Genomic DNA, 19,478 nt, shown 5'->3' on the forward strand with positions numbered 1-19,478 from the left:
TTCCGATAGTGACTCTGTAATGCAGAGATCCCTTTGAAACTCCCAGCTACTGCCACACACTTAGAGAAGGTGTGCCCATGTCTCCTAGGAGGGTGTCAAACCTTCCAAACAGAGAACAAAGACCTTCCTCGACCATATGTTGTCAGTGGGCCTACCAAGACCAGAGAAAATGCATATTTGGCTCTGAGGCTGCAAGGATCACAGGAAACGTGTTTATAATATAATTACATCAGATTGCATTTGGAGAACCTTGACTGTATCCCCTCACTAGCCACTACAGCAAACTAGATATAGTTGAATTTGTATTCTTAACCAAAGTTCTGCCACCAGGATATACACATATACACATGCTTAAAGTTTGATTCAGTGGTACCCACTGTTAAAGACAGCTCATGGCTGTTGGAATTCGATTCCAAGTAGCTGTATCAGTAATGCACATATCACACATATCAATCCCTAGCTGCTATATTGGCAACCATATTGCATCTTCTTTAGTTTGTCAGTAGGCAGGGTCCTGAAGAGTAAACATGTTGCACCGTAGATTTAGTATGGAACATTTTGAATGTGTGGTCTTTGTTTGTTTGTTTATTTTATTTATATAGCGTGCTTGACCCAGGGGTATCTGGGCGCTTCTAGAAAACGGTTACATGCACAAGGCAAACAGTTTGGCAGCTGTCATGGTCATCGGAAGACATGGCCCGGTTGGACAGAGTCCTGGCACCATTGGTGCCAGGCTCATAAATAACAGACAACAAGAAACATTTATTGGGGAAAAAAATGCTTTTATTGGCAGCATAGCACATCATTCCGGGTGCAAGGTGCATTTAACATGGACACTTTCATCACTTAAAGCAGCCCCACGTGTACTCTGGGGTGGGGGGGCTGTTTACTGGGTTGCCTTGCACGTGCTGACTCACTAGGAGTGGCAGGGTGTGGCAGGCAAGCCAGGCCTAGTGGGCATGCCCACGCTTACAGCTATATAACCTGCTCCAATCCACGAGGCAGACGCTTCGCGTTATTCTGCACATCCATGCAGCGTAATGCTCACCGCCGCCTGGGATCTGAACTTACTTTTGAAATCCTGCTTCCTGCCTTCATACTTACCATCTGGGGAATCTGCTCTCACCTGGGCACGTCTTCTTCACATCTTCCAGAGCGCCAAACTCTTCATCTTGGCACCGCAGCTCACCTTCAAACCTTCCGGAGTGCCAAACTCTTCATCTTGACACCGCAGCTCACCTTCAAGACTTCAAGACTTCGGGGATGCTGAATTCTTCTTCTTGACATCGCAGCACTACGCGCTTCGTCCGCGACCGCAGCACCTGCAAGAAAAAGCCAATAGCAAGTTTAGACATTAAAAAGACATAGGGCCTCATTACGAGTCCGGCAGTAACCGCGGCGGTAAAACCACTTGGTTACCGCCGGACCCGTATTACCATTCCGCCTCCGTGATTCCCGGAATTACCGGGCATAACAACCCCGGTTTTCTGGGATTCACGGAGGCAGAATGGTGTTAATCCCCATTCCCATTGAGTCCTATGGGACTCGATGGGAATAGTGATCATGGAAACACCGCCAGCATCTCGTAATGCTGCCGGTGTTTCCTCGTCCGCCTGTAGGCGGGCGGTGTTAAACTCGCCAGGTCAAACCTGGCGGGAACATCACCTCCCGCCTGCAGGAGTCGGGATCAGGCAGTCCGGAAACAACGGTGGCGGCGGGTTTACCGCCACCGTTATTTCCGGACCACCTGATTTGTAATGAGGCCCATTGAGTTTAAGGTCGCGCTCCCATCCCATCTCGAGCATTCCCTTAAAACCATCACTCACCTGTTGTCGGACATTCATCCATCTTCCTCCAGGCCGCGTTCCGCATTTCCACAACTGCGGTTCAGCCGCAATTCCATCTATTGGGAAGAAAGCAGAAGAGAAAACGTTATTCAGGAAATAACAACAAAATTGAGAGCAATAATACAACACAGAAAGCGGAAAGGGGAAAAACAGAAAGAGGAAAAGAGAAGAGACATTGAAAAACACTTACTACCAATCAGAGAAGAATAGTCGCAGCTGACCTGGACTGTTACTCACCAGGGATCAGTGAAGGAACTAGATCCAATCAACAAGTGCCCCTTCCAGAAGTAGCATGACGGAAAGCTCACCATCAATAAATACCAGGTGAGTCTTATGGGCTGGTAGATGTCCACAGAAATCGCACCTTGGATAGAAGGGTTTGAGAGATACCATAGTCACCAAGCAGTGCACTCACCTTTTCCCATATCCGCGCAGGAGCAGAGTTACCAATTGTCACAGTCCAAAGCCTATCCGCAGGGTGAGAGATCCGACGGGGGTGATCAAATTCCTGGGAGGGCTGCAACCGTGCCCCACTTCCTCCGCAGAGACCAGGTGAGCATAACAGAACACGAAGCCTCAACAACTCTCTGCCTGTATGTTATGGAAACCTCTGAGACAGCCCAATTGACCCAATTACTAGGGGAATTATGGACTGAAGTACATGCTTCAAGGCAGGAGACATATGCATTAAGGAGGGATCTTATTTTAACTCGAGAAAGAACTGATGATTTGGCAAGACAGATGGTACAGGCACAGGCAGGACAGGTTCCCTTGACTGGGATAGCCCATTCTTCCAAGCCACAGTAATCAGCAACGGTCCAGGTGGTTCTTCCAGGGGCAGTGCCTCTAGCCCCATCCAAACGTTTCTTCATTGATCCAAAGAAGTTTGCCATATTCATGAACCAATGCCACCTTCATTTCTTATTCAGACCAGGAGTCTTTCCTAATGATCAAGCCAAAGTTGCATTTGTACTCATATCTAGGAGGAAATATGACTGACTTGTCAATACCATTTGTAACTCAAGACAATCCTTTACTTCAGAACTTTGGGGATTTTCAGCACGAGATGAAGAAATTATTTGGCTGACATACTCAAGGACAAGCTCTGGATAACTAATTGTTGTCACTCAGACAGGGGAACCAAGATCTGTTGACCTACATTGTGACCTTCAATCGTCTCATAGCCCAAACCAACTGGGCAGAGGAAAAGAGAACTACTCTCTTTTATCGAGGGTTGCGTGGAGAACTTAAGGATATGTTGGATTAAGTTGTGAACCCACCTGAGGGTGTGTGGACTACATAGACCTGACAGTATGACTCGATCATAGTTTGCAGAACAGGAAAATGGATCGAGCTAGAACAGAAGGGAGGTCAGTTTATGTGCGACCCTGTGAGAACCAGACCAAACCACATGAACAGTCAGAACCAATGCAAATCAGTGGTTTACAGAGCCCTTTTACTAAGGTGGAAAGTGAGAAAAGAAGACATCAACAGCTCTGCTTATATTGTGGTAAAGCAGGTCACTTCATCCGTGAATGCCCAGTAAAACCACCCAAGAAAATTTTTGGAGCAACCGACAAAAATGACGAAGAAGAAGAAGTACAGGACTCGGGAAACTCCAATGCCTGGCAAGTGTAGGGGTCCACTTGTTGAGCGAGAAAAAGGAATCCTTGCAGACCTCACATCTAGCTCTTCCGGTACTCACAAGCAACCGTCAAAAATACATGCCTCGGAGGCGTACATTGACAGCAGAGCGGTGGGAAACTACATTGACCAAGATTTGGCTATCCGAATATGCCTTCCTCTCCACCAGAAGCAGAAATCGGAAAACATCAGTGCAGTGGATGGTTCCCAACTATCATCCGGGCCGGTGACACAACACACCGAGAAAGTCAAGCTTCTGTTGCAGGATGGACATCAAGAGGACATTACCTTTGATCTCATCAGAGCTCATCAGTTCCAGATGATATTGGGAATGCCTTGGCTGGAGACCCATAATCCTAGGATCAACTGGCAAAAACGAGTTCTGACCTTTCCTCAAGACTGTTCCGACACCTGTTACAACAAAGACATTGTCAACCTGAAACCAAAGAAAGGAATCGTGCTGGGCCACACTGGCTCTTTACCACTTGAATAGCAGGACTACCAGGATGTCTTCTAAAAGGAGCAAGCCAACGTTTTACCCCTCCATAGACTCTACGATTGCCAAATAGAACTTGTGCCCGAAGCCAAAATTCCCTGCAGCCGAATTTACGCAGTAACAGAACAGGAGAATCAACATCTTAGATTTTACCTGGATCAGTATTTGGCAAATGGCTTTAACCGCCCATCTAAGTCCCCTGATTCATCGCCCCTTTTCTTTGTGCCAAAGAAGGAGGGGGACTTAAGAACCTGTATTGACTACAGAGCAATGAATCAGATCACAGTAAAAAAAACGATACCCATTACCACTTATACCAGAGCTCCTATATCAGGTGAAACACGCTCACATTTACACACAGTGTGGATTTACGAGGAGCCTACCATCTTGTAAGAGTCAAAAAAGGAGACGAGTGGAAGATGGCATTCCATACGAAGTATGGCCTCTTCGAATATCAGGTCTTGCCCTTCGGGTTATGTAACGCCCCTGCGGCATTCCAATTCTCATGAATGATGTACTCCGTGAATTATTGGACGTTTGTGCACGTGTCTACATAGATGACATTCTCATCTACTCAAATTCCAAGAAAGAACATGTCGTTCACGTCCGGGCAGTCTTAGACAACACCAGTTGTATGCCAAGCTGGAAAAAATGTTCTTCCATGTAACCGAGGTCGAATTTCTCCGTTTCATGCTCACACCACAGGGTGTACAGATGGACACACGAAAAGTGGACTCAATCCTCCAATGGCCCTCACCAACATCCACGAAAGGAGTACAAAGTGTGCTCAGATTCACCAATTTCTATTGTCGATTTATATCTGGTTTTTCACAAATTGTACACCCTATTACCTCCCTTTTGAGATAGAACAAGAAATTCCATTGGTCCACAGAAGCTGAGGAATTCTTCCGGAAACTGAAACTAGCATTTACCACAGCACCAGTTCTTAAACACCCTCGTCCATTCCTGCCATACGTGGTTGAAACAGAGGCTTCAAATGTGGCAATGTGTCATGGGCGCTACTCCCGAGGGGCCAGGACTGGCCCAGCGCCCTCGGAAGCAGACCCGTCTTCCACTACTCCAGACCCAGCAGACCCCTACAGGGGCCCTTTGGACCATGTCCTGGCGCCTTTGGCGCCAGGCTCATGAAGGGTTTCAGTCCCGGCGCCATAGGCGCCGGGCTTATATTGATAAACAGTGTAATAATGCTTGGGTGGACTTACCTGAGGCAGACCATGCTGCATATTTACCCAGAACAATCCAGTCTGGTTGAAGTCCCCAGCCATCAGGGCTGGGAGGAACTATTCCCTCCATTCAGGAACTCTTTTCTTACCTGGGTGGAACCGGTGGAAGAACACACACTGGAAGCACTTCTCTGCTATTTAAACCACGCCCGATGGAAAACACGTGCTTCGTGTTATTCTACAGCAGCAGCAGGACGCTCACCGAGTTGGCTCCTGCATTCCAGGTCCAGAGTCATCTTCAGCTTCTGCGCAGCAACCTGTGGATGAAGAAAGACACAGAACAATACTTACCAGATCCTGGAATCCAGTCACTGGCAAAACCTGCAAAGAATAAACATAAGGTTAGAACGGTGCAACTCGCTCGCAGCCGCGCCCGCTTACCTGATCCATCCGTGATTGCAATGGAGCTAACCGCGGCCTTCTCTTCGGCAGCTTCTCTGCACCTGAAAGGCAAAGGACATAAATAAAAAGGGGTTCGGGTGAAGGCAGTCGCATTCATCTTAACTTACCAGTTTTTGCACGAGCAGAAGCGGCCGCATCAACCACAGCATCCCGGCACCTGAAAACTAGAAAAAGGACATTATTAGAGGTGCCATTAAAAGCGGCCAACGATCATTATACTTACGTGCATCGGCACGTGCAGTGGCAACGGATATAAAGCCCGCAGCATCCCGGCACCTGAAAACTAGAAAAAGGACATTATTAGAGGTGCCATTAAAAGCGGCCAACGAACATTATACTTACGTGCATCGGCACGTGCAGCGGCAATGGAAAACTACTCCCACAGCATCCCGAGGCCTGAAACAAAGGAAAAGGGACATTATTGAGGTGCCCATCTTTTAAAGCCTAAAGACTACAGTATACTTATAGGCATCTGCTCGTGCAGTAACGGCTGCATCGCTCTTCGGCATCCCAGCACCAGTGCCACAACTAAGGCCACAAAAGACTTGAGCCTCAACACTGAACTCATCCAGTGACGTAACTGGAATCCATTCACCCCTGCACCAGACGCAGGATGGAGAGCTCAGCATTTATACGCCTAAGGTGAGAGCTCGCCGAGACAAGTAGAAAGCTAGGCTGTGGGAGAAACTGGCGATTGGTGGGAGAAGGAACCCTTTTTCTTCCACCTGCAGAAAACTTACCCTGCAAGTCAGACATTCGATAAGAGGAAGCCCAGTCCTGAGAGTCGTCCGAGCTCTACGCTTCTCAATTGAAGAAACGGTAGGAGCCCAGCCGGGATCAGCGCCTCCGTGGGAATCAGGTGAGCGTTACAGAACGCGAAGCCCACCAATAACCTCCTACCCAGGCGCTATGGAAACTTCCGACACAGACCAACTGGCCCAGTTATTAGGGGAATTAAGAGCTGAAGTTCATGCTGCCCGCCAGGAAACGAATGCCCTTAGGAGGGAATTGATAATATCAAAAGAACGAACTGATGATCTCGCCAGACAGTTATTACAGACACAAGCGGGGCAAACCCTGCTACCTAATTCAGGAGGGAGCTATATCCCAGCGGCTTCAGCCAATCCTGTTCAAATCAACCTACCCGGAAATGTGCCATTGGCACCGCCTGAACGCTTCTCTGGTGACCCTAAAAGTTTTGCGGTGTTTATAAATCAATGCCGATTGCACTTTCTTTGTAGACCTGCAGCCTTTCCGACTGACCAGACTAAGGTAGCCTTTGTGCTTTCGTATCTTAGCGGCAGTGCCGCTGATTGGTCGATCCCTCTGGTTACACAGGATGACCCGATCCTTCGTGATTTCCCGACCTTCCAGGCAAATATGGAAATACTTTCTGCAAGGCATTCCCTGGGGCAGGCCCTGGACAACGAACTCCTTTCCCTACGACAGGGCAATCAAGATCTTTTGGCCTACATTGCATCATTCAATAGGCTAATCGTGGAAACCAGATGGCCTGAGGACAAAAGAATCACGCTTTTTCACAGGGGTTTGCGTGGCGAACTCAAAGACGTCCTTGCCCAGGTAGTGAATCCTCCTCAGGATTTTTCAGAGTACATTGATTTGGTGGTCCAATTGGATCACAGACTACAAAACAGAAAGGCGGATCGATCCAGGTTTGAAACACGAGTGTTCCCTAAGCCTCAAAGTCACACCAAAGGAGTTGAAGCCGTCGAACCTATGCAAATTGGGGTTGTAAAGGGTCTCCTAACCCAGAAAGAACGCGACAGGAGATGACAAATGCAACTATGTCTCTATCGTGGAAATTCAGGACATTTTCTTCGAGATTGCCCGGTGAAACCACCTAAGAAGACAGTGGGAGCTTCTGATAAGAGTTCTGAAAAGCCTGAGCCGGGAAACAACCTCGCCCGACAAGTGTAGAGGTCCGCTTGCCGAGCGTAAAAACCAGTTCTTTGACCTCGCACTTCATAATGCCAATGGTCTTCGTAAACCCAGAGCAACCGGATCGTTTGCATGCAATTAAGGCATACATTGATAGCGGAGCAGTTGGAAATTATGTGGACCGCGAATTGGCTTCCAGGATGAACTTACCTCTTTGTCCAAAGGTGGTTAAAGACGTCATTACCACGGTGGATGGGACAGAAATCGCCTCCGGACCAGTGACCCATACCACTACTGAAGTGACGATACTAGGCCAAGACGGGCATCAGGAGGTAATTGTGTTCGACGTGATCAAGGCTCCTCAATTCCAAGTAATTCTAGGGATTCCTTGGTTGGAGAAACACAATCCTCAGATTGATTGGCGAGCAAAGACGATAAAGTTCCCAGAGTGCACACCAACTTGTTATCCACGACCCAACATTGGCCTAGCGTCAGTAACGGCTGACGGTCCACAATTACCTCTAGAGTATCGAGAGTTCCAAGATGTTTTTCAAAAGGAACAGGCTAACACCTTGCCACCCCATAGATCATACGATTGTCAGATAGATTTGCTACCCGGTGCAACTCCCCCTTGCAGTAGGATTTACGCCCTTACCGAGCCTGAGAACCTTCATCTGCGACAGTATTTAGACCAGTACCTGGCCAATGGCTTTATCCGTCCGTCGAAGTCCCCTGCATCCTCGGCTCTGTTCTTCGTACCAAAAAAAAAGGTGACCTCAGAACCTGTATAGATTATCGTGCTCTGAACCAGATAACAGTAAAAAACCGATACCCCTTACCTCTGATCCCGGATCTCCTTGACCAGGTAAAAAACGCCTGTATTCATACTAAGCTTGATCTCCGGGGAGCTTATCACTTGGTACAGGTCAAGGAAGGAGATGAATGGAAGACAGCCTTTCGCACTAAGTATGGGCTATTTCAATACCAAGTGATGCCCTTTGGACTATGCAATGCACCGGCCGCCTTCCAATATTTTATGAATAATGTCCTCAGAGAGCTCATTGATGTCTGCGTTGTCGTCTACATAGATGACATTCTTGTGTACTCATCTTCAGAAGCTGACCATAGAAATCATGTTAGGGCGGTCCTTGAAAAACTTCGCCAACATAAACTTTTTGCCAAGCTCGAAAAATGTGTTTTTCATGTCACTGAGGTCGAATTTTTGGGATTTATTCTGACACCCAAAGGAGTCCACATGGACTCGAGAAAAGTAGACGCTATCCTCAAATGGCCGTCTCCTACTTCCGTGAAAGGCGTTCAAAGCATGCTAGGCTTTGCCAATTTTTACGGTAGATTTATTCCAGAGTTTTCACGAGTGGTACAACCCATCACCGCCCTCTTAAGAAAAAATAAATGCTTTGAATGGTCCGCAGAAGCAGAACAAGCCTTCCAAGAGCTAAAGGCTAAATTCACCTCGGCGCCAATACTGAAACACCCACGCCCGGACCTCCCTTACATCGTTGAAACCGACGCCTCCAGCTTAGCAATGGGAGCAGTCCTATCACAAAGAGATCCAGAGACTAACCAACTGCATCCTGTGGCATTCTGGTCTCGGAAGTTCTCGGCGCCTGAGATCAACTACACCATCACAGACAAAGAGCTTCTAGCAATTAAATCAGCCTTTAAGGCATGGCGGCATTATCTCCTCGGGGCCAGACACACTGTCACAGTGATCACCGATCATCGAAATCTGCAGTATCTGAAAACCGCCAAGGCTCAATCCTCCAGACAGCTTCGCTGGGCTCTATTCTTTGCTGAATTTGACTTTGTGATCACTTATCGCCCCGGCAACAAGAACGGCAAAGCGGATGCTCTTTCCCGAATTGGAATGGGAGATAACGTTGCCAATCCAGAACCTGTACCAATAATTCCTGAACAAAGGATCGTGGGTCTGATTTCTTCACAATCCATTGAGGATATTGAAGAAAAAACTAAACAACTTGTATCCTCACCAGACTTACTGAACTGGTTACAAAAAGGAAAAGATTTCCCGTAAGCAATGACTTGCCTTATTTCCAAGGACGATTGTTCCTACCACACGCCGATTTACAAAGACAGGTAATCTCCTGCTATCATGATTCATTAATTGAGGGTCACCCTGGCATTGCCAAAACCACAGAAAAGGTGAAGAGACACTTCTGGTGGCATTCATGGAGAAAAGACATAAAGGAATTTGTGATGTCCTACGGTGTGTGCGCTCAAAACAAGGGTCAGAAGAAGAGGCGGGCTGGTCTTCTGCAACCATTAGACATCCCACCGTATCCCTGGCATACCCTTTCCATGGACTTCATCACAGACTTACCCTCCTGTTCCGGGTACAAAACCATTCTTGTTATTGTGGACCTGTTTTCTAAAATGGCCCACTTCATTCCGCTAAAAGGCTTACCTTCAGCATCAGTCCTAGCCAAAGTATTTCTTGAAAAAATCATCCGGCTACACGGCTTCCCGTCAGTACTAATCTCAGATAGGGGGAGCCAGTTTATTTCCCACTTTTGGCGTAGCTGTTGTCGATTAGCTCAAATCGATGTAAGACTTTCGACCAGCCATCATCCCCAGACCGACGGGCAAACTGAGAGAACAAACCAGACTCTCGAGCAATATTTACGATGCATGCTACAACAGTCGGAGAGTAACTGGAAGGACATCCTTTGGATAGCTGAATATGCTTACAACAATTCAGTTCATTCGGGTACCGGGAAGAGTCCCTTCTACATCTTGTATGGGATTCATCCTCGAACCTCCAACCTTGATCCACCTCAAGATCTTGGAACACCCGCCGTGGATCAATTGCACACCGTTATTACCCAAGCTTTTAAGGAAGCGACTGCACATCTACAACAAGCTAAAGAGAGGTACAAAAAAGGAGCAGATCAACACCGAAGCAATGCCCCTCAATACCAGGTTGGGGATCAAGTCTGGCTGTCCACCAAACATTTATCGCTTAAAGGGCCTCGCACCTTCAACCCCAAATACCTGGGACCATATCCAATTACGGCCATAATTAATCCAGTGGCCGTTAAATTAGAATTGCCAACCCATATGAGAATACATCCTGTATTTCACGTATCTCTTTTGAAACCCATACAACCTGGAACCAGATTGACCAATCCTCCAGAGCCCATTCAAGTGAATGGGGAGCCCGAATTTGAAGTAAAAGACATTTTGGACTCTAAAGTCATCAGATCGAAGCTATTCTACCTAATCGACTGGAAAGGCTACGGACCTCAGGAAAGGTCATGGGAACCCTATGACCAGGTCCATGCTCCTCGTCTAGTCCAGAAATTTCACCAAACCTTTTCCGATAAACCAAAACCCCCGGGGAGGACAAGTTTGGGAGGGGCCTTGAGGGGGGTGCTGTCATGGGCGCTACTCCCGAGGGGCCAGGACTGGCCCAGCGCCCTCGGAAGCAGACCCGTCTTCCACTACTCTGGACCCAGAAGACCCCTACAGGGGCCCTTTGGACCGTGTCCTGGCGCCTTTGGCACCAGGCTCATGAAGGGTTTCAGTCCTGGCGCCATAGGCGCCGGGCTCATATTGATAAACAGTGTAATAATGCTTGGGTGGACTTACCTGAGGCAGACCATGCTGCATATTTACCCAGAACAATCCAGTCTGGTTGAAGTCCCCAGCCATCAGGGCTGGGAGGAACTATTCCCTCCATTCAGGAACTCTTTTCTTACCTGGGTGGAACCGGTGGAAGAACACACACTGGAAGCACTTCTCTGCTATTTAAACCACGCCCGATGGAAAACACGTGCTTCGCGTTATTCTGCAGCAGCAGCAGGATGCTCACCGAGTCGGCTCCTGCATTCCAGGTCCAGAGTCATCTTCAGCTTCCGCGCAGCAACCTGTGGATGAAGAAAGACACAGAACAATACTTACCAGATCCCGGAATCCAGTCACCGGCAAAACCTGCAAAGAATAAACATAAGGTTAGAAAGGTGCAACTCGCTCGCAGCCGCGCCCACTTACCTGATCCATCCGTGATTGCAACGGAGCTAACCACGGCCTTCTCTTTGGCAGCTTCTCTGCACCTGAAAGGCAAAGGACATAATTAAAAAGGGGTTCGGGTGAAGGCAGTCGCATTCATCTTAACTTACCAGTTTTTGCACGCGCAGAAGCGGCCGCATCAACCGCAGCATCCCGGCACCTGAAAACTAGAAAAAGGACATTATTAGAGGTGCCATTAAAAGCGGCCAACGATCATTATACTTACGTGCATCGGCACGTGCAGTGGCAGCGGATATAAAGCCCGCAGCATCCCGGCACCTGAAAACTAGAAAAAGGACATTATTAGAGGTGCCATTAAAAGCGGCCAACGAACATTATACTTACGTGCATCGGCACGTGCAGCGGCAACGGAAAACTACGCCCACAGCATCCCGAGGCCTGAAACAAAGGAAAAGGGACATTATTGAGGTGCCCATCTTTTAAAGCCTAAAGACTACAGTATACTTACAGGCATCCGCTCGTGCAGTAACGGCGGCATCGCTCTTCGGCATCCCAGCACCAGTGCCACAACTAAGGGCGCAAAAGACTTGAGCCTCAACACTGAACTCATCCAGTGACGTAACTGGAATCCACGCACCCCTGCACCAGACGCAGGATGGAGAGCTCAGCATTTATACGCCTAAGGTGAGAGCTCGCCGAGACAAGTAGAAAGCTAGGCTGTGGGAGAAACTGGCGATTGGTGGGAGAAGGAATCCCATCAAACGATGATTAATCCTTTTTCTTCCACCTGCAGAAAAATTACCCTGCAAGTCAGACATTCGATAAGAGGAAGCCCAGTCCTGAGAGTCGTCCGAGCTCTACGCTTCTCAATTGAAGAAACGATAGCAGCCCAGCCGGGATCAGCGCCTCCGTGGGAATCAGGTGAGCGTTACACAATGGGAGTGGTATTGTCCCAACAGGACCTGGAAACAGGACAGTTACATCCCGTCGTATTCTGGTCCCACAAATGTTCTGCCCCCGAATTGAACTACGCGATCAGAGACAAGGAATTAGTGGCGATTAAGGCATGGAGACACTATCTTCTTGGGCAAGACACACGGTAACCGTCATCACGGACCATCGTAACTTACAATACTTAAAGACTGCCAAAGCACAATCCTCGTGCCAACTTCGTTGGGCTCTCTTTTTCGCAGAATACAATTTTATTATCACCTTTAGACCGGGAGTATGGAATGGAAAGGCAGACGCACTATCACGCACAAGTGATGAAAATTAGGCTTTTACAACAGCTGATCCTGTGACTATCATTCCTGAAGAAGGAATCCAAACCAAGATCACTGCCACCACGAGTGTAGATGATTTAACAACCAGTTTGCAGTCCCAGATGACTCAGTCAACACAACAGGAATGGCTTTTAAAGGGAGACCAATACACAATCGAAAACAATCTACCATATTTTCCAGGACGCTTAAATATCCAGGACAAGAAACTACAGAACCAGATGATTATGAACTATCATGATTCATTAATAGAAGGACATCCAGCAATAGAAAAACACAGGCTAAAATAAAGCAAAACTACTGGTGGCCAACTTGGAGAAAAGATATTTCCGAGTTTATTGTAACTTGTGTTGTTTGCGCACAACATAAGTCTCAGAAGCAAAACCCAGCTGGTTTACTGCATCCCTTGATGATACCAACAGCACCTTGGCATACTCTGTCAATGGACTTTATCACAGATCTTTCCCCCTGCAATGGTTATACCACCATTTTAGTTATTGTTGATTTATTCTCCAAAATGGCCCATTTCATCCCTCTGAAAGGACTCCCAACTGCATCGACTCTCGCTACAGTGTTTTTAGAACAAATCCTCTGCGTTACATGGATTCCCATCGATATTAATATCAGATCGCGGAACTCAATTTGTTTCCGCCATTTGGAGAAGGTGTTGTGTAATCGCCAAGATTGACCTCTGGTTATCCACAAGCCATCACCCTCAAACTGATGGGCAAACTGAACAAACTAATCAGACGTTGGAGCAGTATTTAAGGTGTATGCTGCAGCACTCCGAGGACTCCTGGAAAGACATACTCTGAGTATACTGTGCATGGAAGGAACTAGATCCCATCAACAAATGCCCCTGCCAGAAGTAGTAGGACGGAGAGCTCACCATCAATAAATACCAGGTGAGCGTTATGGGCCGGGACATGCCCACAGAAATAGCACCTTGGGTATACGGGTTTGAGAGGTACCATAGTCACCGAGCAGCGCACTCACCTTTTCCCATATATGTGCTGGAGCAGAGTTACCAATTGTCGAAGTCCACAGCTTAACCGCAGGGGGAGAGATCTGACAGGGTTGATCACATTTCTGTGATAGCTGTAACCATGCCTAAACGCCTCCGCAAAGACCAGGTGAGCGTAACAGCAGCATATAGAGTACATACATCCTTGAATAGAGCCAAAATACAGACAGGTAACAAGGTATGGTATGACCGTGGGGAAGAGTTAAGTACAGAGGTAACAATTATGATAGAAAGCTGTAAGGTATGACAAGACAAGTAGAGTACATGGTAGGAAAGTTAGGCAGTGGTGAAGAAGTTACAATGAAAGCGGTGAGTGTGTTTCAGTCTAATGGGAGGCTAAAGGTTAGGGTGGTTAAAGGTCACGTTGGGAGTTGGGCAGCAGTTTGTTAGTTCTTGCTAAGTATCCATGAGATAACGCTTCTCCTGAAGATGTCGAATACTTGTATGGCCCTGATGCCATAAGGGAGGGAGTTCCATAGTTGGGAGGCCAGTATGGGAAAACTGGATCCACAGGATATTTTTAGATTATACCTTCGGACTGTTAGGCAGGAGGTGTCGGTGGATCTTGTTATTTGTGTGAATTTTTCAGTGAGGTAGGGAGGGGCTGTATGGTTCAGCACTTTGAAAGTGAGACAAAAAGTTTTGAGTTTGGTCTTTTCATTTATAGAGAGCCATTTATGTTGTTTCCTTGTTGCTGATTTGTGTTTATTTCTGGGTATGTTTAGGGCAGCTCTGAGTGCATTTTTCTGCAGAGTCTGAAGTTTTTTGATTACCGTTTTGTTGGCATCTAAGTAAAGATCATTAGAGTAGTCCAGTTTGGAGCCTATAAGAGCTCTGCCTAGTGTAAGGCAGCTTTCTGAAGACAGCGTAGGTCTACAAGCTCTTATAAGTTTGCCTTTGTAGGTGGAGGCTGAGGTGGTCAGTTTGCTAAGGTTAGACGAGGCATCAAAGTAGAAACCAAGTGCTTTTACTGCTTTGGCAATTGTGATGTTGTGTCCATCTATGTTAAATATGTTATAGTTGGGACACAGCTTGTTTAAGTTAACTGTGGAGCCTACTAATAAAAGTTCAGTTTTATCATCAATCAGGCATAGGCCATGGACGGCCATCCATGCCTGAATGATGGTGTAGATTTTGTTCACACTACGTATATCTGTGTCGTAGAGGCCTGTAAGGGGTAGGAGTATCTGGGTGTCATCTGCATAGTTAGTGTCAGTGACACCCAGATGATCCAGTACATCAAATAATGGCTTTTTAAAGATGTTATTCAAAGTGGGCAAGACGCAGGAGCCTTGGGGCACACCGCAGGTGATGGGTGTGGGGTCAGCTGCTGCAGTGGGCAAAAAGACTTGCATGGTCCTATTGTTTAGGAACAATTGTATCCATGTGATGACTGACTTGGAGAAGTAGGTAGCTGTCGCCAGTGGTCACATAGTACTTTATGATCAACCAGGTCAAACGATGCTGATAGATCCAGAAGGAGCAGGATGGCAAGTCCCCCTTTGTCTTTGAGGTCATCAATCTGGCTTTTTAAATCAACAAGGGCAGTTTCTGTCCTGTGTTGCGGTCTAAAGCCAGATTTCCAAGGTCACACAAGTTTGTTGGCCTTGAGATATTCCTGGATTTGCAGTTATGCAACCCTATCCAAGATCTTTAGCAGAAATGGGACCGTGGTGATCGGTCTAAGGTTTGTTGTTTCAGTAGTTGAAGTGCCCAAGATTCTTTCAGATTACTAGATACTATGCAACTAGAGAATAATGTGTTGATAAGTTTGGTAATGAGTGGTGCCAGGTGTCTGGCCACATTTTTCATGATCTGAGCTGGGCAACTTTCAACCTGGCAATTAGATGGTTTTAGGGAGGCTATGATTTTTTGTAATTCAGGTACTGATACGTTTGAAAATTTGAAGCAGAGAGGCTTTGAAGTGGGTTTTAAGTGGTTTTGGGCTTCAGTGAGGGGCATGGTGGAGGCTTGGTTAGTAAGTAGTCTACGTTTGCCCTCTATTTTGATCTGTAGATTAGTGATTTTATTTTTGAGAGCATTTTGGATGTTTGTGCACCTAAGTTTGTCTTTAAGGCAAGTGTCCGTGGGTAGGTTGGGCGTCTCTGTTTCTCGCAGGATAGCAAAGAGTTCTTTAGTTCTAGAACCTGCTTGATTTATTCTGTTGTTGTAAGTGTCACATTTAGTGCACATAATCTCTTTCTTGTATTTAATGGAGATGGAGAATAGGTTGGTTTTGTTCTCTGGTGATGCTGTATGTTTCCAGAGAGTTTCAGATTTTCTTTTTTCAGAGCGGAGCGCTGTCAGCTCATGGGTAGACCATGAGTTTACATGGGCTCTTGGTTTTCCTTTGCGCATTTTAAGAGGTGCTATTGAGTCAATAGCTTTATTCATGGAAGAGTTATAAATGTCTACAAGGACGTTAGGTTTGTTTGTGTTCGATAGTGCGCTGAGGGTCGGGATGAGAAGAGGCATGATCCCCTCAGCCGTGATATTGTGTTTGTTTCTGGTGAGGCACAAGGGTGTTATGGGACACGTTTTGATATGTGTTGTGTCCATATTGAGCTCAAACGTGATAAGGTAATGGTCGGTCCAGGGTTGTGGTATGATATCATTTACTGAGATGTTGCAATTTAGATCTGCTACCCCGTCGAGTGTCCTTCCTTTCTCATGGGTAGGTTGGGTGATTTTTTTGAGTAAATCCATGTTCAACCAAGGTGTTAGCTAGAGAGTTTGCAGGGAGGTTGTTAGGGTCTCCTAGGATTAGGGTTTGTGAGGTAGTTTTAATATTGTCAGAGAGTAAGTTCATTATGTCCTCTTCGAAAGCACCTAAGGGCCCAGGAGGACTGTAGATTAAGTGGTTAGAGGAGGTACTTTTAAAAGAAGTTTGGAATTTAGTTGAGAGGATTTCACACAAGGAGAGTGGTGGTGAGGGGACTAATCTTATGTCGAGTGTATTTATGAAAATAAGGGCGATGCCTCCTCCTCTAGTTCTGGGTCTCTCAACTCTAATGATGGAATGGTTGTCTGGGATAGCTAGTAGTAGTGAAGGGCCTGCTGCAGCGTGTGGCCAGGATTGTGTTTGTGGGATATTTTTACACATGCCAATGCGACCACTACATCCCTTTGCCAATGGGGGAAAGAAACTGCCAAAAATGGATGCGCTAACCCATGTGTGTGCCAACTCTGCAAAACTGTGCATAGTTCATAAATCACAAAAGGCTGCACACCCCTGCCACACACAGTCAAAGTTGGTGTCAAAATAGGACTCTCTGCTGGTGAATGCCAGTGGGTGCTGTTCCTGTCACATGAAGCAAGGCCACAGAAGTGGGCTAAAATCCGAGAATGCCTTGAAAATGCAGCTTTCTCAATCAATTGCAACCTTCAAAGTGCTGTTTTGGTGCTAAATTCAGTCATTCTTCAAGTGAACTATTGAAATGAAAAATGTACTGAAACCACAGATCATCCAGTGCAGTCAGAAGGAACCGGGGTTCACTGACTGACAGCAACTAAGACATGTATTTCATGCAAAACAAATCTCAGCACACAAAGACAGGATAATGCTGAGTTGAATGTGTGTCCTGCATAAGAAAATAAGATGTAAAAACCCAGTTTAAATTTGTTTCTTTTTCCTGACGAAATTGAAAAATTCACCTATGTAAAGCATGTTTGTGAAGGGCTTCATTCTTTCAAATGTTCAAATCCCTTGTGAACTGTGAAATCCCATGAAGCCTGAGTGAAATGAAACTTCAGTCGACACACCCCTGTCACAGGAAGACTCAATGGGTGCTGGAGATTCTCGCATATTGACAAGAAAGAGAGCATCAGACATTCATCTCTGGCCAGCCAAGGACAATGGCAGGCTGCCTATTGATCTCTACAGGGGAGCTTCCATCTCAAGGAAGATGACACCCCTCCCTGATCAAAGGGAATGTGACAGCTGTTGCCTGTTGAAAGGAAGTTAGAAAGAGAAAAAACAACTGGCCAGAACTTTTGGTGTTTAAAGGCTTAATTGCGATTAAGTTTGAAACTCTTAACTTTGCAACCTGAGGAGGATAAATCGAAAAATTGGTAGATGTTAACCTAATTTTAGGTCATTGCTTTGAGGACAATAATAAACCTTGTACCACCTAAGGAAGCAAAATTACAGGAAAACCCACATTGTAGCAAAACTATTAATGCTGCAAGTCTGAGATTGTATATTCATGCTCTGGTGATAATCGCCCAGATCTGTACTGATTTAAAAATTATTAGTCCAAACTGGTGTGGTAAAAATTGATAAAATTCCATAGAATGACAAAGACGGCTCTCACAGAGATGGGGATTGAATGTGAAAATAACCCATCCAATATGCAATGTATGTGTTTGATTTTATTAGGGGACATCATTTTAGAAATGTACATTTGTGCAAAAGTTAAGTTTTGGTCAAAATGAATGTGGGAGTTACTAAATCCCATCATAAAGATGACAGCTCTTTTCTGACTGCGAAAAAGAACAAAGCAAGTGCCTATGGCCACTCACAGCCGTGGGGGTGTGGTTTGAAACTCTGCCGACACCATAAACTTTGTGATGTCATTTGGTAGGATAAATATAGGAACTTCACCACACATACACACAGTGCTTCCTGAACACATACTGATATCCGTGCCGCACTTTGTTCCTGACTTCTTCATCCTATCCAGAACTCCTCAACTTGCAGCTGATTCCAGACATCTATGCAGAATCCAGCTTTGCTGAAATCTTTTTAGCTAGACCCAAATTCAATCATCCCAAACTTAAGAGAATGTAATCCTGATCCAGTCTGGCTTTCTACCATTAAGGCTTGCCTGCTGAAACTCGCATCCTGCTAATCTGTCATGTCCAGGGACCAGAAGGGCCAATCCATTCCAAATCCAGATGAGGTGCGGTCCAAATTGACAACCACCGCTGACAATTCCGCCAGAAGTGCCCTGCTGCTGGTAGACCTGACCCAACCCGATGACCAGAACCCTGATGGTCCAATCTTAATGACAGTGGACTGTAAGTATCAACAGGAAGAATAGTAACCCATAGTATATTGCCTTGTCTTATCCCAATCTCAACCCATGCTCTCTTTCACTTAAGAACTTGTAGTAGTGTCACACCAGTCTGAAACCTTGCTTTGATTTCTTGCCATAGTAATAATTTCTTGAAAATCCTTTTTGTCTTTTGAAAATCCCAAACCCTTCATACTATCTCCACGGGTAATCCGACTGAGTCCTCCAAGGTGGACACACAGGTGTCGGGGTTGGTTGACGCGGACCACTCTGGGGCTTTCCGTTTTTCAAACTGGTAATAATCAGCCTGAATACCCTAGTCTAGAGCATCATTGGCATTGTAAGAACTGATTTCTGCTTTCAATTTTGCGCCTATTTTTTCAAGACACATATAATAATACGGTAATAATACCGAAGACCCCTAGCTACATCCACTACATCGCAGAACAGTGTATGTGACCTGTTTTTGATCAGAAATTAAATTCTGCCACAAATTTCATTTTTCCAAAGTTTCCCATCTGTCTTTTTCTCATTCAAAGTATTTCCACACTCCCATTCTGATCCAAAGTGTGTACTGTTGCTCATCTTGTAGCTCATGTGTGTTAGGACCTGTTTA

The sequence above is a fragment of the Ambystoma mexicanum genome, chromosome 2p (genome assembly GCF_040938575.1).
Source record: "Ambystoma mexicanum isolate Mex_15411 chromosome 2p, UKY_AmexF1_1, whole genome shotgun sequence".
Lineage (NCBI taxonomy): Eukaryota > Metazoa > Chordata > Amphibia > Caudata > Ambystomatidae > Ambystoma > Ambystoma mexicanum.